General features: G+C 39.4%; 1 long non-coding RNA gene across 1 annotated transcript in view; it reads right to left on the bottom strand.

Moving 5' to 3' along the window:
- The window catches only part of LOC140510657 (uncharacterized), a 21,959-nt gene extending 4,435 nt beyond the window's left edge, over positions 1–17,524 (bottom strand). Inside the window, exons 1-2 of the long non-coding RNA XR_011969325.1 lie at positions 17,422–17,524; positions 7,991–8,046 (exon numbers count right to left, since the gene is read on the bottom strand). This is a non-coding gene — a long non-coding RNA (uncharacterized lncRNA). The remainder of the gene's footprint in view (positions 1–7,990; positions 8,047–17,421) is intronic.
- Between the last annotated feature and the right edge of the window lie 371 nt (positions 17,525–17,895).

The following is a 17,895-nucleotide window of genomic DNA, read 5'->3' as shown; positions in this document are numbered from 1 at the left end:
AGTGACTTGTTCAGGGTCACACAGCTAGTAAAGTGTCTGAGGCTGGATTTGAACTGAGGAAGATGAGTCTTCCTAACTCCAGGCCCAGAGCTCTATCCATTGCACCACCTAGCTGCCCCTGGGACCAAGATTCAACCTGTAAGTCATTTAGTCTCTCTGGGCCTCTATTTCCTCTGTTGTAAAATGAAAGAATTAAACTAGCTGACCTCTGAAGTTCCTAGGTGGGAAGGGAATAAGCATTTCTATTATAGTGCCTGTTGTTTGCCAGGCACTTTACAAATGTTCTTTCATCTGATCCTCACAATAATCCTTTGAGATAGGATTATTATCCCATTTTACAGTTGAGGAAACTGAGGCAGACAAAGGTAAAGTGACATGTCCAAGGTCACATAGTTAGCAAGGATCTGAGGTCAGATGTGAACTAACTCTAACTCTAGCCTCCCTGTTCTAGCCACTAGCCACCTAGCTTTAAATCTACAAAGCTGGGGTTTCCTCCATCACCAATTATTAATGCTTTCTCTCTCAAAATGCTTTGTATTTAGCTGTGTATATGTTGTGTGTGCACCTCCTCCCCCCCCCCCCCCCGCCCCCGAATGGACACTCCTTGCAGGCAGGCATTGTGTTACTTTTGTCTTTGCATTTCCTGGGCCTAGCATGCAGTAAGTGTAACCCAAGACCCAAAGACTATAGGTAGGGGACTGTCTTCTCATTGATGGAGACCAGTGCTGTGACCCTGTGTAAGGGCTTGGGGCAGAGTTTGTGCCAGGCTGTCCAGCTTCTTTGAGCTTGGTAAGATCTTCTGGATTCCAGCTGTGAGTGAGAAGATGGTTGATGCCAACTCCTCTTCAGGCTGCTGAAGGGAGAATAAGACTGGGAAGAAGCCGCCATGAATGGAGCTAGTAGTCTTCATCATGCCCTGTACCCAGTTTGTTATCAGGGAATTTCCCCTTAAAAGATCTCTCTCTCTCTCTCTCTCTCTCTCCCTCACTCTTACTAGAAGAACTCCTTCTGTGTTATCTGTTATATATTCTCCTATGTATACTTTCTCTGATTTCTGTTTGGCTATTGATTTGGATAAATTTATTTGCTATTTGCTATTTGCTATGCATGTGTTTATTGTGAAACTGAAATTTGATGAGAAAGGAGTCAAGCCTTGGATATAGAGCTTGGGGTTCTCCTTCCCTCATTAATGAACAGCAAACAGAAGTTTAGCTTGAATCTGAAAACCACATTGCCTTGACTATTAATATTAACAGAAGTAGACAGATAGAATTTCAGCCCAGTACCTCCTCTGTTCTTCATCTACCAGCAGACATGTAAATCTGTCTTGGAGAAGGATGGCGGGGAAAAGAGGCTAGAGATGTCTATTCTGCCTCCATTCAAACCATGCTACATGTGGGGGACAACCTTGCTACATAAGCATCTATCTAACAAATATTTGTTGAATGAAATTAGTTGATGCTAAATATAAAATATAGTAAGTGTTATGTGAGGTCAAGGAAAGAAAGATTATTACCCTCCCCTTCAGGAGTAGGGTAAAGATCAGGAACAGCTTCATAGAGGAAAAAAGAAAAAGAGAGCTTTAAATATCCCATTAGTGGGCATTAGAAGCCACAGGTTCACAGGTTTCACTCTCAAGAAACTTAGACTCTAACAAGAATAGATGATAGACAGACAGACAGACAGACAGACAGACAGACAGACAGACAGACAGATAGATAGATAGATAGATAGATAGATAGATAGATAGATAGACAGACAGACAGACAGACAGACAGATAGATAGATGGATAGATAGATAGATAGACAGACAGACAGATGATTAGATAGATAGATAGATAGATAGATAGATAGATAGATAGATAGATAGACAGATATAAAAATCTGATAAATAGATATTCTTAAAAGTGTAGTAAGTAGAGTAGTAGTAGTAAGTAAAGCCTGTTTTGAGGTAGGGGCTGAGCTACATGATTTTCAGCACCTTTCAGCACCAGGAATGGGTTTCATAATGGAAATCTTGCAGCAGAGGAATGACCTAGAAATGGGGTTCCCCTCCCACATAATGTAAGAAGTCCTTCAGGGCAGGAATTGTCTGGATTTTTGTCTCTGTGTCCCCAGCCTGTAGCACTGTGATTTCTACATAGTCAGGGGTCACAGTGGACCTAGAATCAGGAAGACCTGAGTTCAGACCCCTCCTGGTTGTCTGACCCCCAACAAGTCATTCAATATTTGCCTCAGATTCCTTATCTGTAAAATAGGGATACTAATAGCACCTGCCTCCCAGGGTTGTTTTGGGGGGAAATTAAAATACAGCTATAAAGTGTATTATATAAATACAAGTTATAATTTTTGATGGTGATGGTGTTTGAATCCATAACAAATCCTGCGATCCCTACAGAAATGAGCGTGAGGAAGAATAAGATAAGAGAACCTGCATTCTCCCTCACGCTCATTTCTGTAGGGATGGCAGGAAAGTTTCTTACCTCTCTGTGCCTTTGTTTTCTCATCTGTAGAATTAGGGGGTTGGATAGGCTGCCCCCTACCTTCAGTGCCAGCTCAAAATCTATAATCCTTTCGAGAGAAGAAGCAGACCTGAAGTCATAAGCCTTCTTCCTCCAAAACCTCTACGATATTTTTGTAGTAGAAAAGCGATTTTAGCAAAATCCAAAGGAGCTCTCCTGTTACTTCAGCACTGGCGGCAGAGGGGATTAGTGAGCAGCCAGGGCCCAGTGGAGGCTTCGGGAAAATGCCAATGTCTAAGTCTCCTGTCCTCTCCTGCCCTGAGCACAGCTGCCCTGAAGGTAGGCCCACCTTCTCAGCCTGATGACAGGGGGCTGCTCAGAATATTCCATGGAACAAAAAGATTCATTGTGAGATGACATTTTAATTACAACTTGACTGACCCACATACCTTGGCAAATCCTTCCTTCCTCACCGCCCTCGAACCTTTGGCTGTTTTCCAAGTCTTTATATCTTAGCTTGGCGGTTATTAATTACTAGGGCTTTCATTCTAATCAAATTCTCCCCTTTCCTCCCAAATCCTACCACCCCCGCAGGAATGAGCCTGGGGGAGAATAAGCTCAGGGCCTTTTCCAAGGCAACCAGAACACTTCAGTTTGGAAGAAATAATACAGTCCATCTCCCTATCTCTAGGCAGGACTGCAAGTCATTTATTAATATTGCTTTTGCTTTATAATTTGTCCTGAGGCACTTCTCCAACCCAGCCTATTGACAACCACAGCAATGAAAACCGAAAAATAAAATACTGATCATAAACATGCCTCGTCCAGCAAAACAAATTCTTACATCGGCCATGCCTTAAAACAGAAGTCTCTCTCTGTCTGCAATGTACATTTGTCACCTCCCTGGCAGGAGATTCCTCTTCAGTCTTCTGTAATAGTGGCTAATCATGGAATGGATCAGAGTTCTGAAGTCTTTCAAGGTAGCTTTTGCTATAAGGTTGTTCTCCCATTCTGCACACTTCACCTTTCATTGGTTCTTATTAGTTTCCCATTCATCTCTTATGGTCTTCTTGTCTCAAATTACTCCCTACTCCAATCCATCCACCATTCAGCCACCAAAATGATTCTCCTTAAGCATAGGTCTGACCATGCCACCTCTCCCTGCCCCAGTAAATTCCAGCATCTCCCTATTCCTTCCAGGAACAAATAGAAAAACCCATTTGGCATTCAAAATCCTTTGTAATCCAGTGCCTTCCTCCCTCTCCATTCTTCTTACACCTTACTCCCCAACATGTATTCTTCAGTCCCTTGACACTGGCCTCTCAGTAGTTCTTCAAACAAGACACTCCATATCTCAGCTCTGGGCATTTTCTCTGGCTGTGCCCAATGCCTGGGATGCTCTCATCCTCAGCTCCACAGATTGGCTTCCCCATCTTCCATTAAATCCGACGTTCTGCAGAAAGCTCTTCCCTTAGTTCTAGTACCTTTCTTTTTTTAATTACTTCCTGTTTATGCTGTATTTAGTTTGCTTATACATATTTGTTTGCTTGTTATCTCTCCCATTAGATGGTGAGTCTAACTATCCTTTGCCTCTTTTTGTATCCCTAGCACTTGGCACATAGTAAGCACTTATAAATGTTTATTGACTGAATGGTACAGTAATATTCCATTACATCCATAGGCCATGATTTGTTTAGACATTGCCCAAGGAGTATCCTCTCAATTTCTAATTTTTGAAAACCATTTATTATCAGTGGGGATGAGGAGAGGTAGGTAAGCTGTAATGTAACTGTGAGGTAGCAGAGAATGTCTCCGGGTAGGGAAGCTTTGGGTCCAGGTGATGGATTGCTAGTGATTCATGAGTAAGTCTTGAGTTGTGGGAGTTGGGGAGGATGGGTCATGGTAAGGAGGAAGTGGCATATCCAACTGGTACACTGAGGTTATTATACATGGACTTGGGACCCAGTGCTCACCTCCAAACCCACCCATGCTCCTGGCACACAGTGACATCAGTATTTGGGGAGCAATGAGGAAATTACCCTACTAGATGCTATATCTAGTTTTTCTGTGTGATTATACATCCCTATATGGGCATCACCTCCCTCTAAATGAGTACCTGAAAAGGTCAGCCTAAAAAGGCCAAGGTCTCCCATTGCATCCTGGGCCATCTCCAGTCATCCTGATGCATTGATCAATATCAGGTCACTGGATCCAGATGGCTCAGGAGGAGAAGTGAGGCTGGTGACCTTGCACAGCACTCCCTCCCTCAAAACCAAGTCAAGTGCAAGTCATGTCATCATTTCTCTGATGTCATGGTCTTCTTCAAAAATGAAGGACGAACACAGACAAATGACCAAGTTTAGCCCCGGAGAAGAGTTGAGAAAAAGTACTTCTCTCTGCTCTTAGCAGGTGGGGGTCTACTGGTGTACAATAATGTATATACTGTCAGATACAATGTGTTGGTTGGTTTTGCTGAATGGCTTTTTTCTTCTCTCTTTGAATCTTTGTTTCAAGAGATGGTCACAAAGGAGGGAGGAAGGGAGGATATGTTTAGAAATGAAGGTGATAGGAGAACAGAAGTCAAACAAAAAACAAAAAAACTTAAAGCAAGATATTAAAAATAGGACAGTAGCGTGCACCGCACAGTGCCAGCACAAGAAAAGAGAGAGCCTAGGGATGGGAGAGGGAGGGACCAGGGCCGGGAGAACGATTGAGATCGCTGGGACTAAGTTCAGTAACACCAAGAAAGCTTTCAACAGGAAGGTTATCAAGCAAAAGAGGTAGCTGTCAAGGTCCTCAAACTTTTCACTACCAGGATCCTTCAACCTCTGGCACAGATATACCAGAGTAGTTAGGAAAAACCTCTGGAAGTATCACCAAAGATGCAGCCACGGGTAACTCTTGGGCAGAGACGTCACTGTTCTTTGCTTCGACATATTCAGTACCTAAAACCCCTGGTGCTGACAGTATAGACCACTGAATGCTGTTCCTCTGGGACACCCACCCACCACACCAGGAAACTAATTAGAGACACAAGGGGAAGCCCTTCCAGGTGATCAGACTCCCAAGAGCTGGATACATAGACACACAGATAAGTAGGTAGGTAGATAGTCAGATTGATAGAGATGATAGATAGATAGATAGATAGATAGATAGATAGATAGATAGATAGATAGATAGATAGATAGATAAAGACATTGATTAAATGCTCACTATGTGCCAGACACCAGCTGTCCTCAATGAGCTACCATTCTGCTGGGGAGATAAAATCTAATGGATTGCTGGGAATCTTTCCATTGTAGCTGCTGAGCTGATTGTGTGTTGGAAGGAGAGAGACTAAGAGAGCCAGGTGAGACTTTGATGGCAGAGTTCTGCATCTCTGTTGGTCTGATATTCCTGGGGAAGAGGCAAGAATAATTTTATTATACTATTTTTATAGCTGACGAAACTAAGGGTAAGAGGTGCTTGTGGTCACATGAGCAGTTAGTAACAGGGCCAGAGCTAGAAGCCATTGTTTTGGACTGTGACAGCATAAAATGCAAAACATCTAGGATTTGGAGAGAGAGGACCTGGTTACATACCTTGTCTCTGTTACTATGTGTATGATCCCGAGCAAGTGACTTAACCTTTCTGTTCCCTAGTTTCCTCATTTGTAAAAAAAGGTAGGTGGGCAAGATGATCACTAAGGCTCCTTCCAGCTCTGTAGCTGTGATTAGGTGACTCCCAATCCAGTGGTCTTTCCATTTGAATGGTAGGTGTAAAGTTCCCTTCACAGTCATTAGGTCAGATTGAGTTTTGGAGGTGACTGCCTTGAAATTACAAGGGCTATGCTGTATTCAAAAGACAACCAGGAAGCTAGTGCTGCTTGCTTTCCTAGAGTTCCGAACTCTCTCTGAGTACCTGAGAAGGTCTTAGCCTAAAAGGGCCAGGGTCTCCCACTGCCTCCTGGGCCATCTCCAGTCATCCTGATGAATATCTGGTCAGTGGATTCAGAAGACTCTGGAGGAGAAAGTGAGGCTGGTGACTTTGCACAGCCCTCCCTCCCTCAAATCAAAGTCAACTGCAAGTCATGTCATCATTTCGCTGATGTCATGGTCCTCTTTGAAAATGAAGGACAAGCACAACAACCTGGGTAGCTTTCCTTGCATATTTGTGATTGTGTTGCGCCACATTGGGTGTGTCCCCAGGAAGGTCTTATGGTCTTTCCACTGTGCTTTGAGCTGTCCAAGATCTGGGACACAAAGTACTAAACACCAAAGGGTTGGATGGTGTTACCTTTTATAAGGTCAGCAACAGCTGCATCCTTTCCTAAACCTTTTGCTGTCCCTATTTCAAAGGACCCTGAAATGAGCTCCCTTGCTTAGAGAGTGTTTTTGGGCAAAGGACAGAATCTCATGGTACATGGTAGGATGGGTGACACCTTTGAACTTCCCAGATTGCTCCTTTCATGCCTAACCAACATCTCCAAGAGCTTTGGGCTGGGAGAGACAGGGAAAATTAAACATTACTGTAGGTTAGAAAAGGGCAAGGGCCCACATTTTCAGTTGAAATGATTTCTCATTATAGTGCCTTGCTTGGATCTCTTCTGAAGTGTCCTTGGTGTACTGGGGATTGTGAGCTGAGGCCCTCTCCCCCTCCCTTCTGGTCCCACCCCAGCCCCAGCTGCTTCTATTGTCTGGCAGAAAGATCCATGTATTAATTGGAGGCCAGTGGTAGCCTTGGAATGCTGTTATTAGGCTCAGATGTTGCCTGTAACAAAATCCAACAACTTTTGGCCTGGGATTGGAGCCAATGACTCCTCATCTTTGGAGGACTACTGTGCCTCCCCTTGTGAGGGGCTTTGCTTCCCCCACCATATTCTTTCCATGGGTGTGTTGCCCGTTCCTTCTTCCAAATGCTAGGGAGAAATGGGGAGTTTTTCAGCAAGTGTGACCATTTAGCTTCTTTCCATTCCTAAGGAGCCAGTTCATTTTTCTGCACAGAGAATTGAAGCTGTAATGAATTCTCTAAGATGAAAATAAAAAGAAAATTAGTTGTCCTTTGCACTCATCCTTCCCTGTAAACCTCTCCCTCCTCTCAGCTTCCTTATTGCTGATGGCTAATGGCATTATCAACCTAAATACCTAATTTGAAAGAAAGAAAGGAAGGAAGGAAGGAAGGAAGGAAGGAAGGAAGGAAGGAAGGAAGGAAGGAAGGAAGGAAGGAAAGAAGGAAGGAAGGAAGGAAGAAAGAGAAAGGAAGGAAGAAAGAAAAAAGGAAGGAAGGAAGAGAAAGGAAGGAAGGAAGAAAGAAGGAAGGAAAAAAGAGAAAGAAAGAGAAAGGAAGAAAAGTGGAGAAAAAGAAAAAAGAGAAAAATGAAAGAAGGAAAAAGGAAGGAAGAAAGAGAAAAAGGAAGGAAGGGAGTTCCTACTATAAGTCTCAGAGACTTGAAAATGTACAATGAACTAAAGCATTTTCTTTGCTTTTTAAAAAAACTACTGTATTGATTTTTTTTGGTTTTTGCACCTGCAATTTCCAAATATACATACCAACATGCCCAATTCCAGCAAGTCTTCCCTTGTACCAAATAAAAGCAGTTCAGCACCTGAAACATACAAGTAAACAGAGTATGTAACATTCCACATCCATAGTCCCCCCACCTCTCTAATGAAAGAAGAAAGTTTCCTCTTCTCATAAATTTTGTTATTTTTTAAATTGAAGTCTACCTCATTAAATATTATGGGTTTATTATAAATTTTATCTTATGTTTGTTTTGTTCATGTTTATTAAATGTATAATTTTTTAAGTGACAAAGCACTCTTTCCCTCATCCCCACATTCAGTCAGTTAAAGCACTTAACACAGTACCTGGCACATAGTAAAGCTATATAAATGTTAGCTTTTACTAATTACAAAATTCTATAGATTCTATCTCTATATCAGTTCTCACTTCTCTCTCCTCTCCACTGACAGCAATCTTGGAGTTGGAAAAAGATTCCAGAGACACCAACTGAGCCTAAACATGAGTAAGAAACTCTCCAGAATAGCCAACATGGGGTCATCCAGCCTCACTTTACCTGAGCACCACTGCTCTGGTTCAGGACCTTTCAGCTAGACTCATAGATGCCTCCTAATTAGCTCCTGTTTCTCCAATCCCAGTTTCACACAGTTGTCAAGTCTTGTAGAACACAGGTCTGATGACTCCCTGTGACTCCTTTGCTCAAGAAACTGCACAGATTTCTTATTGTCTAGAGAATAAAACGCAGCCTCCTCTGTTTGGCATTCAAAGCTGTTCACAGACTGACTTCAATTTCCCTTTTCAGATTGCTTTAAAAAACTAATTAATTAACTTAATTAATTTTGGGGTTCTATTTGAAGTTCTGAACTGTCTCCCTCCTTCCCACATTAGAGAAGACACAATTTGACATAGATTGATAGATATGCATATGCACACACATATATATTATGCACACATATACCTATATACACATACGTGTGTGTGTATGTGTGTGTGACCTTACTAAGTATACTTCTACTCATCAGGTTTTTTCTCTGGATGTAGATAGCGTCTTCCTTTGTAGTTGATTCGAGTATTTATAATACTCAGAATAACTTAGTCATTTATAGTTATTCTTCAAACAATACTGCTGCTACAATATACAATGTTCTCTAGGTTCTGCTCATTTCACTTTTTATTATTCCACACAAGTCTTTCCATTTTTAAAAATCAACCTGCTCATAATTTCTTACAGACGTATTCCATCCCAATCATATACCACAATCTTCTATTGATGGGCATCCCCTTAATTTCCAGTTCTTTGCCACTACAAAAAGAGCTGCTATAAATATTTTAGAACATATAAGTTCTTTTCCTTTTTCCCTGATCACCTTGGAAAACAAACCTAATACTGGCATTGCTAGGTTGAAGGGTACACACAGCTTTATAACATTTGGGGCCTAATTCTAGATTGCCCTCCAGAATTGTTGGGTTAGTTCACAGTTCCACCAACAGTGTATTCGTATCCCAATTTTCCTACATCCCCTCCCAACATCTGTCATTTTCCCTTTCTGTCATTTTTAGCCAATCCGAGAGGTGTGTTCAATTTTCATTTCTCTAATCAATAATAATTTGGAGCATTTTTTCATATGACTATATATCACTTTTATCCTTCATCCTAAAACTGCCTATTCATATCCTTTGACCATTTATCAGTTAGGCAATGATGCATATTCTTAAGAATTTGACCATGTTCTCCATGTATTTGAGATAGGAAGCCTTTATCCAAGAGGCTGTCTATTCACTCCCTCTCCAATTTTCTGCTTTCCTTGTAATATTGGCTACATTGGTTTTATTTGTACAAAAAAAATTTATGTAATGTAATCAGTCTATCCAATCTATATCTCACAATGCTATCTCCTGTTTATTCATAAATTCTTCTCCTATCCATAAGTCTGATAGGTAACATGTTCAATGTTCTTCTGATTCTCCTTTATATATAGGTCATATGTCTATTTTGGCCTTATCCTGGTAAATGGTGTAAGATTTTGGTCTATACCCAATTTCCGCCAGATTGCTTTCCAGTTTTTGCCAAATAATGAATTCTTATCCAAAAGCTTAAATCTTTATATTTATCAAACACAAAGTTACTATAATCATCTACTACTGTGTTTAGTATGTCTACTCTGTTCACTGATCTATCTTTCTATTTCTTAGCCAGTACTAGATAGCTTCAATAATTACTAGCTTATAAAACTATAAAACAGTTTAAGATCTGGTCCTGCTAAACCTCCTTCCTTTACATTTTTTTCATTAATTCCTTTGATATTCATGATATTTTGTTCTTCCAAATGAATTTTGTTATTATTTTTCTAGTTCAATATTTTTTAGCAATTTAATTGGGTTGACATTGAATAAGTCAACTAGCTTAGGTAGAGATGTCATTTTTACTATATTAGTTCTTTTTGCCCATGAACAATTCACATTTCTCCAATTATTTAAACCTGACTTTATTTGTATGAAAAGTATTTTACAATTATATTAGTATAGTTCTTGGGTTTGTCTTGATAGATATACTCCCAGGTGTTTTATGCTGTTTATGGCTATTTTAAATGGAATATCTCTTAGTATCTCTTCTTGCAGGTTTTTGTTGGTGATATATAGAAATACTGATGATTTGTATGGGTTTATTTTATATCCTCCTACTTTGCTAAAATTGTTTCAACCAATATTTTAGTTGAATTTCAAAGATGTTTCTTCATTTCCTATTTTTATTCCTCTAATTTCTTTTTGTTTTTGTCTTATTGCGACAGCTAGCATTTCCAATACAATATTGAATGACTGGTGATAAGGGGCATCCTTGTTTCACTCAGGATCCTACTGGCTTCTAGCTTATCTGCATTACAAATAATGTTTGCTTATGGTTTTAGATAGAGGGCTTTTTTTTTTTTTATCATTTTAAGGAAAATTTCATTTATACCTATGCTTTCAAGTGTTTTTAGTAGGAATGAGTATTGTATTTTTTCAAAAACTTTTTCTGCAGCTATTGATATAATATATGATTTTTCTTACTTTTGTCATTGATATAATCAATTGTGATAATAGTTTCCTTAATGTTAAATCATCCCTTGATTCCTGCCATAAATCCCACTTGTTCACAATGTATAATCTTTGTGATGCATTGTTGCAATCTCCTAGCTAGTATTTTATTTAGGATCTTTGCATCCATATTCATTAGTGAAATTGGTCTATAAATTTTTTTCTCTGTTTTTGCTCTTCCCAATTTAGGTATTAGCACCACATTTGTTTCACAAAAGGAATTTGGTAGGATTCCTTCTTTGCCTATTATTCCAAATAAATTATTTAATGTTGGAATTAATTGATCTTTAAATGTTTGATAGAATTTACTTGCAAATCCTTCTGGTTCTGCGGGGTTATTTTTTTAGGAAATTTATTTATGACTTGTTCAATTTCTTTTTCTAAAATTGCTTTATTTAAATATTCAGTTTCTTCTTTTTATATTTTTATAAGTATTCTTCCATTTTACGTAAATTGTTAAATGTATTGGCATTTTATTGGGCAAAATCATTCCTAACAATTGCTTTGATTTCATCTTTATTAGTGGTATAATCACCCTTTTTATTTTTGATACTAGTGATTTGATTTTCTTCCCTCTTTTTAAAGAATCATATTAAACAATGATTTATCTGTTTTATTGATTTTTTTCATAAACCCAATTCCTAGTTTTATTCATTAATTCAATAGTTTTCTTACATTCAACTTTATTAATTTCACCTTTAATTTTTAGGATTTCCAATTTGGTTTTTAATTGGGGATTTTAATTTGTTCTTTTTCTAGTTTTTTTAATTGCAATTCATTGGTCTGTTCTTCCTCTATTTTATTGATATAAGCATTTAAAGATATAAATTTTCCTCTGGTTACTGCTTTTGCTTTGGGTTTTGGTACGTTGTCTCATTATCATCATTCTCTTTAATAAAATTCTTTACTGTTCCTATGACTTATTCTTTAACTCACTCATTCTTTAAGATTGTTACTTAGTCTTCAATTAATTTTTAATCTGTGTCTCCCTTGTTAAATGTCCCTTGTTAAATGTAATTTTTATTGCATTGTGATCTGAAAAGGATGCATATAATATTTTTACTTTTCTGCATTTAACCATAAAGTTTTTATGTCCTACTATGTGGTTAATTTTTGTAAAGGTACCAATAGCATTGAGGAAAAGGCATATTCCTTTCTATTCCCATTCATCCATGGCACCTTTTATCACAATGTAGTTTCCTTGTTTATCTCTTTTAATTAAATCTATTTTAGTTTTAACTCTGTCTTTGATCATGATTGCTATCCCTGATTTTTTTTTGTTTTTGCGTCAGATGAAGCATAATAAATTCTACTGCAACCCCTCTTTTTTTACTCTATGTGTATCTTTCTTTTTAAAATGTGTTTCTTGTAAACAACATATTGTCACATTCTGTTTTTTAATCCATTCTGCTGTCTATTTCCATTTTATGGGAGTGTTCCTCTCATTCACATTCAAAGTTATAATTACTAGTTGTGTATTTCCCTCCATCCTATTTTTTTCTCATTGCTTATCCCTCTCTCACTCTCTTTTTACCTTATGCCTCCTCAGACATCTAATTTACTTCTGACCACTACCTCCCTAATCTGCACCCCTTCTAAGAATCCCTTCCTTATCTTCGCCCTTTGCCCTCCTATTCCTTTATCTACCTACCCTTCTAAAAGTCTCTTCTTTAACCTATCCCTTCACCCTCCTATTTCTTTGTAAGTTAAACAGATTTTTATACCCTTCTAGGTGTATTTTATTCCCTCTTTAACCCAGTTCTGATGAGTATAAGGTTCTAGCACTACCAGCCTTCCCCTCTCCTGTCCTTCACTATAACAGTTCTTCCATTCATGCCTTGTTTGTGTCAGCTAATTGCTCCATTTTGCTTCTACCTACCCAATTTTACTTTTTAGGACCATCCCATCATACTCTACTCAACCTCAAGCCCTCTAGCTATGTGTGCTCTTTCAAATGATAACATTCTTAAGAGTTACAGATAATGCTTTCCCATATAAACAGTAAATTATTAGATCCCTTGTAATTTCATGTTTACCTTCTTATCTTTCTCCTGATTCTTTTAGGTCACATTTTCTATTCAGTTCTGGTCTTTTCCTCACAAATACCTAAAAGTCATTTAATTAATTAAATATTCTTTTTCTCCCCATTCAGGATTATTCTTAGTTTTGCTGGCTAAGTTATCCCTGGTTGCAAACCCAGCTCCTTTGCTCTTTGGAATTTCATTTTCCATGCCCCCCCAGTTTTTTAATGTAGAAGATAATGTGTTATCCTGAATGTAGCCTCAGAGTATTTAAATAATTTCTTTCTAATTGCTTGTTGTATTTTCTCCTTGACCTGGAAGCTTTGAACCTTAGCTATAATGTTCCTGTGAGTTTCCATCTTGGGATCTCTCTTAGGTGGCAATCCATAGATTTTTTTCAATTTCTGTTTTAACTTCTAAAATTTTGGGGCAATTTTCCTTAATGATTTCTTGAAATACAATGTCTAGACTTTTTCTTCCTTGCAGTACTTTTATTTTTTTGCCTAATTTTTCTTCAGCCTCCTTTATTTGATTTTTAAAATCCTTTTTAAAGTTCTTCCAAAAACTCTTTTGGGGCTGGTGACCATTTTACATTTTTCTTTGAAGTAAAAGTAGCTATTTTAACTTCACTGTCTTCTTTTGGATTTGAACCTAGATATTCTCTATCACCATAGCAGCTATCTATAATTGGAATCTTTCTTTTTAGCTTTCTCATTTTTTAATGGCTTATTTCTAAGCTGTTAATTTTGTGTTCGATTTCAGCTCTAATCTTGAGGGGGTGAGGGATAATATACCAAACCTCAGGTTTTTTCTGCTTTTGTTTTCTGAGCTCTATCTGGGGGGCCTGACCTCAGGTAATCCTTTCTGCCCCTTAACCATGACCAGGGCCCCCAGCAATGCTGTTACTCCAAACACTCTTACTCCCTGAGGTCCCTCCCATGGCTGCAAGCTTCAGCTCACATTTTTGCCCTGGGACCAAAATTAGGGACTCACCTCCCCTACAAGTGACCACAGCCAACAGGGCCACCACCCCTGTGCTAGTACACTCATTAGCATGTACTTGCTCCTTCTCACCCACAGTCACAGCCTGATACCTCATCTGGTCAGCATACTGGGGCCCAGAGACCAGTAGAAGCAGAGGGCCCTGCAATCTTCCCCTGATCAGCTATCTAACCCTGACACTGTCTGTGGGGCAAAAATTACTGAAGCTGAGGTTGCTGCAAACACAGTTGCCCCCAGGGCTTGTTGGAAACTTATGCACTGTCCATAGAGTTGTGAACTGGTTTAACCATTCTGGAGAACAATTGGGAACTATGCCCAAGGGGTTATAAAACTTGGACCCAGAAATAACTGTTAATAGTTCTATATTCCAAAGAGTTCAAAGAAGTAGCAAAAGGACCTATATGTACAAAAATGTTTATAGCTGTTCTTTTTATGATGGCAAAGACTTGGAAATTGAGGGGATGCCCACAATTCAGGAGTGGCTGAACAAGTTGTGGTATAGTATAGTGATGGGATACTATTGTGCTATAAGTAATGATGAGCAGTCTAGGGCTGTATCCCAAAGAGATTATAAAAATGGGAAAAGGACCCACATGTACAAAAATATTGTTCTTTTTGTGGTGGCCAAAAACTGGAAATTGAGGGCATGCCTATCAGTTGGGGAATGGCTAAATAAATGTGGTTTATGAATGTAATGGAATACTATTGTGCTATGAGACATGATGAACAGGTGGACTTCAGAAAATCCTGGAGATACTTCTATGAATTGATGCTGAGTGAAGTGAGGAAAACCAGGAGAACATTGTTCACAGAAACAGCCACAGTGTGTGATGACTGAATTTGATAAACTTAGCCCTTCCCACCAATGCAAGGACCTAAAACAGTTCCAAAGGACACATGATGGAAAATGCCATCCACATCCAGAGAAAGGACTATGGAGTTGGAATGCAGAGAGAAGCAGACTCATTTTTTTGTTTTATTTTGTTTTTTTTCTTTCTTATGGTTCCCCCACTTCATTATAATTCTTGTATGCAACATGACTAATGTGAAAATGTATTTGATAGGAACGTATGAATAGAGCCCCAAAACAAAAACAAACCAAAAAAGAAATGATGAGCAGGAGGGTTTCAGAAAAACCTGATAGACTTACATGAATTGACGCAAAGTGAAATGAGCAGAAGCAGGAGAAGAAAGTAACAATATTGTAAGATGACCAATTACGAATGAACTAACTATTCTAAGCAATACAATGCTATCTACTTCCAAAGAAAGAACTGATGGTGTCTGCATTTGCAGATTGACTCATGACAGTTTTTTTTTTAACTTTATTATTTTTGGTCTGTGTTTTCTTTTGCAACATGGCTAATATGGAAATGTTTCGTATGACTAAACATGTATAATCTATATCAAACTGCTTGCCTTCTCAAGGAGGAGAGAGAGAATTTGGAACTCATTTTTTAAATGAATGTTAAAACATTTTTGTTTGAATGAAATCGAGGTAAAAATAAACAACGTATATACCACAAAGGATGATTATTATCTGTGAAGCTGTGATTATTTTCTGTTGAAAAGAGGAGATACGGACAAGAGGAAGGCTAATTAGGAGCTATCAGAATAATCCACAGGAGAAGTGATGAGATTCCAAACTATGGTAGTAGTAGTTATATGAATAAGAGATGGATTGAAGAGATACCATAGAAATAGAATTGATGAAGTACAAAAGAATTTGTGGCTTATATAACATCATTAAAAATAATTCTATGACCTTTCCTTAGAGAGGGGAGGAATTGTGGATTCAGAATGTTTGATATTTTAAAATGGTCACTATAGCTCTTGGATTTGCTTAAATTCTTGTTGTCATTACAAGGGAAGGTTCCCTGGTGAGGGGGATAGGGTGACATGGAAATAACAAAGATGAAAAAACAAGAAGCGTGAATAAAACTTTAAAGAAATAGTTCTGTGCTGCCAGGGCTGTAGATGAGAGACAGCACATAGTTCTAGATATAGGATTTCCTCTTTCCTTCTTTGGGGGACTCTGGGGTATATGCCAGTTTCTCAAGTGAGGGTAAGTAAGGCATCAGACTGAGCTCTGATGTAATCCTGGGAGGCTGCAGTTCCACCAGAATTATTTTTTTTTTCCTCTTCAGGGACATGAAAATCAAGATTTTCCATTCTCTTTCCATCCTTCCTTCCACAGAGACTTGATAAAAGGTGGACCCAAGCCCCATGAGCCAGGGGGCTTGTTATTGCTTATTACTTATTAACCATATTGCTGCAGACTTGCTTCCATGGTGATGGAAAAGGGACCAGTCATTTTAAGCAGATAATCCTGAGTGAGAGAGAAAAATATCATTTCTGACTAGGCCTGCTGAGACCCAGGAGAAAAATGTAGAGGCAGTTATGGCCTTGCATTTCCATGATAAAGATTTGGTGGGATAGGAGGAAGGAGAATGAAAGATTTTTCCAAAGGAAAGGCATCCCAAACCATCCTTGGAAGCAGGCTCTTGGGATCTGTGGCCATGGCATGCTTACCTTTACCCCAAGATCTGAGTGGCCATTGTCTTCTTTACAGTCACAGGAAAATGGAACAATAAAGGCAGATGGAAGGATGGATGGATGGATGGATGGATGGATGGATGGATGGATGGCTGACCAGTCTAGTTACAACCACTGCCCCAAACTACCCATTCTCTCTTCAAATCTCATATGAGACTTGCTAAAGTCTCATATGCCCAAGAGATCAGAGTTTCCCAGGGTCCCATTATAAAACTAAGCTTCCCAGTTGGTTTATGGGATTTGAAGTCATAAAACTTGAATTCAGATTCTGACTCTGCTGCTCGCTACTGAAGTGGGCTAGAATAAGTCACTTTCCCTCTTCAACAACTAGGCTTCCTCCTCTGCAGAACAAGGAGATTTGACTCACTGCTCTTTTACTTCCCCTCCAGTTATAAAGGCTAAGATCTCAAGAATCGTCCCTGTAGGGTGGGGCCAGGGCAGGTCTCCATGAGCTCCAGAGAGTGTAAGCATTTACTTGTAACCCTACTATATCTCCAGTTAAGCTGGGATGACTAGAAAGGGGCAGGGAACGACAAGGCAGACAGGATGTATCATTCACTCCAAATAGAAGTTATAGTTTGCAGTGAAATCAAATAACCTTATATGGCTCTGAAGGGAATTTGGATACAAATAGGTCATCAAGTAATGGCAAAAATATGCGGCCAGCTTGAGATCCCTGGAGGGAGGTTGTTCATGTCTCAGGGCTGAGGCAAGTTCCCCGGGGCTGCTCGATGACTCCCCTCTAGTGGCTCAGAATGGGGGGGAGGGCAGGGAGAGAAATGAATGACAGGGCAAAGCTCTCCTACCTCTTAGAACAGCTCTCAGTCCTGGCACCACTTGCCTGGCATCTTCCTTTGTTGGAGCATCAGGAAGTGGCTAGGGAGATTGCCTGAGACACTTTCTGGTGACTAAGTGGTACATCTAAGCCGGAAACAGACCGAGAAAAGCTTAGGAGCAACTATAAATAGCCAAGTGTTCTGAAAATCCAATGATCACACGTTGAGAGAAACCGTGTAAACACAGAAAGAGGCTCAAACGGAAACCAGACCTGCTCCCAGGAAAAGTGGCTTTTGTGTTTTCAAAAGAAAAAGCAAAGCCCAATCCAAGCAGGAGAACTGAGTCGTAACTAGCCTGAGGTGATCTGGGCTTTGTCTCAGAGCAGTAACTTGGGGTGGGGAGCATGCTTTCTGACTAAGGTGATAGCTAACTCCGGTGTTTTGAATTATCCTTACCACCACTATACCCTTCTTCCTTTCCCCATCTCCCTCCCTCCCCAAACC

The sequence above is a fragment of the Notamacropus eugenii genome, chromosome 6 (genome assembly GCF_028372415.1).
Source record: "Notamacropus eugenii isolate mMacEug1 chromosome 6, mMacEug1.pri_v2, whole genome shotgun sequence".
NCBI classification, from domain to species: Eukaryota; Metazoa; Chordata; class Mammalia; order Diprotodontia; family Macropodidae; genus Notamacropus; species Notamacropus eugenii.
The sequence above is the reverse complement of the archived record's forward strand: the minus strand, read 5'-3'. Positions and strand labels throughout refer to the sequence as shown.